Here is a 9,762-nt window from a genome sequence, read left to right on the forward strand (position 1 = left end):
GGGCTAGGGCGGTCAGAAGTGGGCTTGGAAGCGGCCCGGACTCCTGCATGGTCCACCTCAAATTATCACCATATATTTCCTGGATTCCGTGCGTAGAGGGCGGGCGATCTATTATCCCTCCCCCGTCTCTCTCTTCTCAGTTGGTGCCCGCTGCGCGATTAGATTTCGGCTCTCAGCGGTTTATTCAATTGCAGTCCCACATGTCAGTGAAATTGCAAGACAATGCGTGTCCCCTCTGGTGAGCGGCATGCGAGCCGGACTGTCGGGGGTGCGACGCGTACCAGTCGTTAGTGTACCGCCTTTTCCAATTGAACTTGCAAAGCATAATATTTTTGTGCGATCGACCGATAGAAATCCTGAAGAAAATGATGAGGGCAGTGCTTTCCCGCGCGTTAGGCGGGCTAGTTTGTGTGATATGACGTGTTACAGTGTCGTCCACTTCCTCCATTTTTATGTAAGCAAGAGTTTACACTCTTACGTAGGAGGAGTGCGAAACGCGGTGGATCTGATTTTGATCGAGGGCTAACTGTTCCCTAAATAATGGAGCACTGTTAGCGATAATAGCATGATAGTTAGGGCATCTCCAGCGCTGGCCCACAAATTTACACCCGCATATGTTCGAGGACACTGATGGATGCCATCCGATGTTGCCCGCATAACTTTTGACAACTATATGAACTAACCGGACAAAATTCGTGCAAACAAAGCAAATTTCAAATTAATCGGATGAAATTCATTACATTTCGAAAACATTTACTACAATCACCGGCGCCCGACCACCATGTCCGGCCATGAACCCGATAAAGCCGGCCATTGACTTTGCCTCCTCCCCATCCGCCTCGATAACCTCCTCCTCCTGAGCACAAGGTTCTGAAGATTTCCGCCTCCACGTTGACGTTAAGTGGCTAATCGGCCGCCGATGATTACCCCGCCAAGCTTGGCGTCGACTGAGTGGAGTAGCGGTGGCCTTCTAGGGACTAGAGCGGCGGCGACCTACTATGTACTACTCTTTTCTTGCTGCCGGCTGCCCCCGCGCATGCACGGCGGCTTCGTGGTCGTGGTGGCAGAGGGCGGCCGATGAGAGATGGCGAACTCCTTCGTCTGCTCCTGTGACAGTATGTCAAAGAGAGCTTTGGAGTGCGCCCGGAGCGGAGCCATCGATGTCCTTCGTCTTCTCCTGCGATAGTGCGTCCAAGAGAGCTTTGGAGCGCCAAGAGGCCATGGTTGCAGTGGTGCCGATACAAGGAAGGGACCGGAGGAGAATGAGTGTGGGTCTTTGGCTATGGCTGGGAGCTGGGTCTCAAGTTAATATAGCGGGCGAATGGCAATGAGCCGCGACAAATAGATGAACGGCTAGCGCCGGAGTAGGTTCGCCGGGCGTGAATGCGGACGCTGCTTTAGTGACTTAACTGCAGGTGCGTTGGGTTACTAACATGTGGGCCCAACGGGCATCTGGCTCGCATGTCAGTGACACACCAACTACACCTCAGTTAAGTCCGGTCAATGCGGCATTGACGTTCTGGAGAGATGGTGACCGTTTCAGGCGGGAAGCGCGCCCTAGCGATGGAAGGGGTTTCGGTAGGCCAGGGCAGTTAGACGCTGGCATGGTAGTAAAATGTGAACTCATGTTTGACGAGCCTTTGAAGTGTATGCGGCATGTATTGACAACCAGGCGTCCATGCAACCGCTCTTGTCGCCAGCTAGCCTTCGACGACCACCATTAGACACCACACAACCATGCATAACTTACGAATAATGGACGAATTGATCAGACACACATTCGTGTGCAGTGGCACTATGATCGGTCGCTCATGATAGTACATACTCCGTACCATAGTACCCTCTCTAGCTAGGCTGTTTTATAGATTGTCGTTGTGATGGACGATATACATGAGCAAAGCGCTCCCAAGTATGACTCTTGGTGTTGAGCCAGGTGAATACATGCTCGGCGGTCGCGGAGGCCTCCATCAAACGTCTAAACAGTAATGTTAGGCACCGCCGGGGCGCGTAGTTGATGGGCTCGTCGTTTGCGTTGCGCCATGAGCAGGACTTTGATTGAGAGGGCGATGTGCATGCATTAGCATGGTTTGACAGCATGAGCGTGAGTGTCTGCACGCTTACATGCTACTTGCCTCTAAGTATGGTGTGCACTAATGTGTGCATCACGTATAATATTAAAAAAATATGTTTATGCATTTAACACAAAGTATTACATTTTCATTTGGCTAACGAGTGTGCATTGCAGCGACGAGTCCATGGTTTGATTCCTCACATTTGCATAATTTTGGTTTTTATTTCTTTCTCCACTGACAGGTAGTCCCGCATAGATAGATAGATAAAGAACACACGCTGATGAGGCGCATGCGGACTATTTGTCTGGTTAACCAGATAAATACGGATCTATACGCTGCGCCAGTGACCGTATAATCACCATATCTCGTATACAATGATCAAAGTGAGCTATCAAGACAAGTTCAATGACCGCCAATGCATTTTACTCAGTAATAAATTACCAGGATTGAAGGGGAACCCGAATTTTCTTCACCTTCTGTCCTTGAGCTCTTGACAAACCAATGCACTATATGGTTGTCCGGCCACTCCACCCCAGAGCTCTCACCAAGCATAGTTCATGCCACCGCGCCGCACACTAACCAGTAAGGAAGCGATGGCATCCCGTCGCGCCCAGTTCCTTGCTGCCCACGACCGCACACAAAAAGGTAGGGAAGCGATGGCATCCCGTCGTGCCGAGTTCATCGCCGCTCGCGACCTCACACCTATGTGGGCGGAATTTGAAGCCGCTAAGGCCGAATGGGCAGTAGAGCAAGAGGCGGAGAAAGCCGCCCAGAGGGAGTGGAAAATTCAGAAAGCACTCAAGAAAAGAGAGGCCCCCTACCGCAAGAAAGAAGAGGACGCACGCGCTGCTACAAAGAGGTTGGTGGAGATCCATGGACGGTGGGTTGCTATGTCTTTAGCTTGCGTTGGTTTTCCTTGAAGAGGAAAGGGTGATGCAGCACAGTAGTGTAAGTATTTCCCTCGGTTTTTGAGAACCAAGGTATCAATCTAGTAGGAGGCTCCTCACAAGTCGAACGCACCTACACAAACAAACAAAGAACTCGCAACCAACGCAATAAAGGGGTTGTCAATCCCTTCAAGGCCACTTGCGAAAGTGAGATCTGATAGAGATAATATGATAAGATAAATATATTTTTGGTATTTCATGATATAGATTGGAAAAGTATGGATGCAAATAAAAGTAGATTGAAAGCTTATATGATAAAAGATAGACCCGGGGGCCATAGGTTTCACTAGTGGCTTCTCTCAAGATAGCATAAGTATTACGGTGGGTTAACAAATTACTGTCGAGCAATTGATAGAAAAGCGAATAATTATGAGATTATCTAGACACGATCATGTATATAGGCATCACGTCCGTGACAAGTAGACCGACTCCTGCCTGCATCTACTACTATTACTCCACACATCGACCGCTATCCAGCATGCATCTAGAGTATTAAGTTCATAAGAACAGAGTAACGCATTAAGAAAGATGACATGATGTACAGGAATAAACTCATGCAACATGATATAAACCCCATCTTTTTATCCTCGATAGCAACAATACAATACGTGCCTTGCTACCCCTGCTTTCACTGGGAAAGGACACCGCAAGATTGATCCCAAAGCTAAGCACTTCTCCCATTGCAAGAAAGATCAATCTAGTAGGCCAAACCAAACTGACAATTCGAAGAGACTTGCAAAGATAAATTAATCATACATAAAAGAATTTAGAGGAGATTCAAATATTTCTCATAGATAAACTACATCGAATAGATATCCAAGAAGAGGAAGGAGAACATGGTATTGAGATTCAAAGAGAGAGAAGAAGCCATCTAACTAATAACTATGGACCCGAAGGTCTGTGGTAAACTACTCAAACTCATCGGAGAGGCTATGGTGTTGATGTAGAAGCCCTCTAGTGTCGATTCCCCCTCCGGCGCAGTGCCGACGAATTCTCCAAGATGGGATCTCGTGGATACAGAAGGTTACGGTGGTGGAAATAGCTTTTTGTGGTCGCCCTTGATGTTTTCGGGGTATGTGGGTATATATAGGAGAAAGAAGTACGTCGGTGGATGCCCGAGGGGCCCACAAGACAGGGGGCACGCCCAATAGGGGGGTGCGCCCTCCACCCTCGTGGCCGCCTCGGGAGCTTCTTGACTTGCACTCCAAGTCCTCTGGATCACGTTCGTTCCAAAAATGACGCTCCCGAAGGTTTCATTCCGTTTGGACTCCGTTTGATATTCTTTTTCTTCGAAACACTGAAATAGGAAAAAAAACAGCAATACAGGCTAGGCCTTCGGTTAGTAGGTTAGTCCCAAAAATGATATAAAAGTGTAAAGTAAAGCCCATAAACATCCAAAATAGGTAATATAATAGCATGGAACAATCAAAATTATAGATATGTTGGAGACGTATCAAGCATCCCCAAGCTTAATTCCTTCTTGTCCTCAAGTAGGTAAATGATAAAAACAGAATTTTTTATGTGGAATGCTACCTAGCATATTTCTCAATGTAATTTTCTTTATTGTGGCATGAATGTTTAGATCCAAATGATTCAAAATAAAAGTTGATATTGACATAAGAAATAGTAATACTTCAAGCATACTAATCAAAGCAATCCTGTATTCTCAAAATAACATGGCTAAAGAAAGTGCATCCCTACAAAATCATATAGTTAGGCTATGCTTCATTTTCATCACACAGAATACTCCCATCAAGCACAACCCCGGTTTCAGCCAAGCAATTGTTTCATACTTTAGCAATCTCAAACTTTTTACAACTTTTACATGAGCGTGTGCCATGGATATAGCACTATGGGCGGAATAGAATATGATGGTGGAGGTTGTGTGGAAAAGACAAAAAAGGAGGAAGTCTCATATTGACGAGGACAATCAACGGGCTATGGAAATGACCATCAATTGATGTCAACATGAGGAGTATGCATTGCCATGCAAGGGATGCACTAGAGCTATAAATGTATGAAAGCTCAACAAAAGAAACTAAGTGGGTGTGCATCCAACTTGCTTGCTCAAGAAGACCTAGGGCATTTTGAGGAAGCCCATCGTAGGAATATACAAGCCAAGTTCCATAATGAAAAATTCCCACTAGTATATGAAAGTGACAACATATGAGACTCGCTATATGAAGAACATGGTGCTACTTTGAAGCACAAGTGTGGAAAAAGAGATAGTAACATTACCCCTTTTTTTTCCTTTTTTTCTTTTTTTTCTTTGGCCTTTCCTTTTTTTGGCCTTTCTTTTTTTCTTTGGCCTTTCCTTTTTTTGGCCTTTCTTTTTTTTTCTTTAGGGACAATGCTCTAATAATGATGATCATCACACTTCTATATATTTACAACTCATGAATTACAACTCGAAACTAGAACAAGATATGACTCTATACGAATGCCTCCGGCGGTGTACCTCGGATGGGCAATGAATCAAGAGTGACATGTATAAAAATTTATGCATGGTGGCTTTGCCACAAATACGATGTCAACTACATGATCATGCAAGGCAATATAATAGTAGTAATGTATGTCATGATAAACGGAACGGTGGAAAGTTGCATGGCAATATATCTCGAAATGGCTATGGAAATGCCATAATAGGTAGGTATGGTGGCTGTTTTGAGGAAGATATAAGGAGATTTATGTGTGATAGAGCATATCGTATCACGGGGTTTGGATGCACCGGCGAAGTTTGCACCAACTCTCAAGGTGAGAAAGGGCAATGCACGGTACCGAAGAGGCTAGCAATGATGTAAGGAGAGAGTGCGTATAATCCATGGACTCGACATTAGTCATAAAGAACTCATATACTTATTGCAAAATTCTACAAGTCATCAAAAACCAAGCACTACGCGCATGCTCCTAGGGGGGAGGTTGGTAGGAGTTAACTATCGCGTGCCCCCGACCTCCACACAAAGGAAGGCAATCAAAAGAGCACCCCATGCAATAAATTTGTTACACAACTTTTACTATACGTGCATGCTACGGGACTTGCCAACTTAAACACAAGTATTATTTGAATTCACAATTACATCAACTAGCATGACTCTAATATCACCACCTCCATATCTCAAAACAATTATCAAATATCAAATTGATCATAGCATCCAGTTCACTTCTATGATAGTTTTTATTAAACCCAACTTGGATGTCCATCATTCTAGGACCAATTTTATAACCATAGAAAATACCATGCTGTTCTAAGAAACTCTCAAAATAATATAAGTGAAGCATGAGAGATTAACAATTTCTTCAAAATTAAGCCACCGCTGTGCTCTAAAAGATATAAGTGAAGCACTAGAGCAAAAATTATCTAGCTCAAAAGATATAAGTGAAGCACATAGAGTATTCTAATAAATTCCAATCAAATGGGCTTCTCCCAAAAGGCATGTACAGCAAGGATGATTGTGGTAAACTAAAGGGCAAGGACTGATATCATACGAGACGCTCCAAGCAAAATACATTTCATGTGGCGAATAAAAATATAGCTCCAAGTAAAGTTACCAATGAACAAAGACGAAAGAGGGGATGCCTTGCCGGGGCATCCCCAAGCTTAGGCTTTTGGCTATTCTTGAATATCTTGGGGTGCTATGGGCATCAACAATCTTAGGCTCTTGCCACTCCTTATTCCATAGTCCATCAAATCTTTACCCAAAACTTGAAAACTTCACAACACAAAACTCAACAAGAAATCTCATAAGCACCGTTAGTGAAAGAAAGAAAAACCTCCACATAAGGTAATGTAATGAACTAATTATTTATTTATATTGGTGTTAAACCTACTTTATTCCAAGCTCTCTATGGTTCATACCCTTACATACTAGCCATAGATGCATCAAAATAAGCAAACAACACACGAAATGCAGAATCTGTCAAAAACAGAACATTCTATAGCAATCTGTAACTTTCGAATACTTATGGAACACTAAAAATCCTACCAAAGTAGGACGTCTTAGGAAATTTATCTATTGATCTACAGCAAAAATAATCAACGCAAAAACACGTTTGTGTGCTTTATTGATTTTTTTCTCGTGAGCGCAAAGTTTCTGTTTTTTAGCAGAATCAAATTAGCTATCACCATTGGTTATTCTATAGGTTCTACTTGGCACAAACACTAAATAAAACATGAAAACACATCTAAACAGAAGGTAGATGCAAAATTTATTACTAAAAAGGAACAAGACAAAAACACACAAATAAAATTGGGTTGCCTCCCAACTAGCGCTACCGTTTAACGCCCCTAGCTAGGCATAAAAGCGAGGATAGATCTAAGTAGTGCCATCTTTGTCACTTGATTCATAAGTAGCTCACATGATAGATTCATAAGGTAATTTAATTTTCTTTCTTGGAAAGTGCTTCATGCCTTTCCTTAATGGAAATTGAAATCTAATATTCCCTTCCTTCATATCAATAATCGCGCCAATCATTCTAAGGAAAGGTCTACCAAGAATAATAGGACAAGAAAGATTGCAATCTATATCAAGAACGATAAAATCTACGGGCACAAAATTTCTATTTGCAATGATGAGAACATCGTTGATCCTTCCCATTGGCTTTTTAATGGTGGAATCCGCAAGGTGCAAATTTAAAGAGCAATCATCAAGATCATGGAAACCTAGAATATCACATAAAGTTTTCAGAATCGTGGAAACACTAGCACCCAAATCACATAAAGCATAACACTCATGATTTTTAATTTTAATGTTTATAGTAGGTTCCCACTCATCATTAAGTTTTCTAGGTATTGAAACTCCCAAATTAAGTTTTTCATCAAAAGGTTGCATCAAGGCATCAACAATATGTTTGGTAAAGGCTTTATTTTGACTATAAGCATGAGGAGAATTCAACACGGATTGCAACAAGGAAATACAATCTATTAAAGAGCAATTATCATAATCAAATTCCTTGAAATCCAAGATAGGGGTTCAATGCTATTTAAAGTCTTGACCTCTCCAATCCTACTTTTACCAAATTTAGCATCAAGATCTCAAAACTCCAAATCATTGGGACGCCTCTTAACTAAAGTTGACTCATCTCTAGTACATCATTATTAAAATTCATATTTCAAAACAAATATCTAATAGGGGACACATCAATAACTTTAAGGTCTTCATTATTATTTTCATGGAAAATAGAAGAACACGCCTTTATAAAGCAATCTTTCTTAGCACGCAATCTAGCAGTTCTTTCTTTGCACTCGTCAATGGAACTTCTCATAGATTTGAGAGAATCATTGATATCATGCTTAGGAGGAGTAGATCTAAGTTTCAAAGAATCAACATCAAGCGAGAGTCTATCAACGTTCCTAGTCAAATCATCAACTTTAAGCAAGTTTTCTTCAATCAAGGCATTAAAATTGTTTTGAGAGATCATAAATTCTTTCACGCTATTCTCAAAATCAGAGGGAAATCTATTAAAATTACCATAAGAATTATTGTAGGATTTTCCATAATTATTAGAGGAATTACTAGGGAACGGTCTAGGATTAAAGTTTCCTCTATAAGCATTGTTGCCAAAATTATTCCTACCAAAAAAATTTACATCCATAGATTCATTATTATTCTCAATCAGGGTAGATAAAGGCATATAATTGGGATCAATAGAAGCACTCTTAGTAGCAAACAATCTCATAAGTTCATCCATCTTTCCACTAAAAACATTAATTTCTTCTATAGCATGCACTTCTTTACTAGTAGATCGTTCAGTGTGCCATTGAGAATAATTAGCCATGATATTATCAAGGAGTTTTGTAGCTTCTCCTAAGGTGATTTCCATAAACGTGCCTCCCGCGGCCAAATCTAAAAGATTTCTAGAAGCAAAATTTAATCCGGCATAAAAATTTTGTATGATCATCCATAAATTCAAACCATGAGTAGGGCAATTGCGAATCATCAATTTCATTCTTTCCAAAGATTGGGCAACATGCTCATGATCAAGTTGTTTAAAATTCATAATATCGTTCCTAAGAGTGATGATCTTAGCGGGAGGAAAATACTTAGAGATAAAAGCATGTTTGCACTTGTTCCAAGAATCAATACTATTTTTAGGCAAAGACGAAAACCAAACTTTAGCACGATCTCTAAGTGAAAACGGAAATAACTTCAATTTAACAATATCATTATCCGTATCTTTTTTATTTTGCATCTCACACAAATCAACAAAGTTGTTTAGATGGGGAGCGGCATCTTCACTAGGAAGGCCGGAGAATTGATCTTTCATAAAAAGATTCAGCAAAGAAGCATTGATTTCACAAGACTCAACATCATTAAGAGGAGCAATCAGAGTACTAAGGAAATCATCATTATTGGTATTGGAGAAATCACACAATTTGGTATTATCTTGCGCCATGGCGACAGGTAATCCAGCACACAAGCAAGCAGAATAAGGCAAGCAAAAGAGAGAGAAGGAGATTGGGAAAGAGAGGGCGAATAAAACGACAAGGGTGAAGTGGGGGAGAGGAAAACGAGAGGCAAATGGCAAACAATGTAAATGCGAGGGAGATGAGTTTGTGATGGGCACATGGTATGTCTTGACTTGAGCGAAGACCTCCCCGGCAACGGCGCCAGAAATTCTTCTTGCTACATCTTGAGCTTGCGTTGGTTTTCCTTGAAGAGGAAAGGGTGATGCAGCAAAGTAGCATAAGTATTTCCATTAGTTTTTGAGAACCAAGGTATCACTCCAGTAGGAGGTTCCTCACA

This window comes from Triticum aestivum, chromosome 7B, assembly GCF_018294505.1.
Source record: "Triticum aestivum cultivar Chinese Spring chromosome 7B, IWGSC CS RefSeq v2.1, whole genome shotgun sequence".
Lineage (NCBI taxonomy): Eukaryota > Viridiplantae > Streptophyta > Magnoliopsida > Poales > Poaceae > Triticum > Triticum aestivum.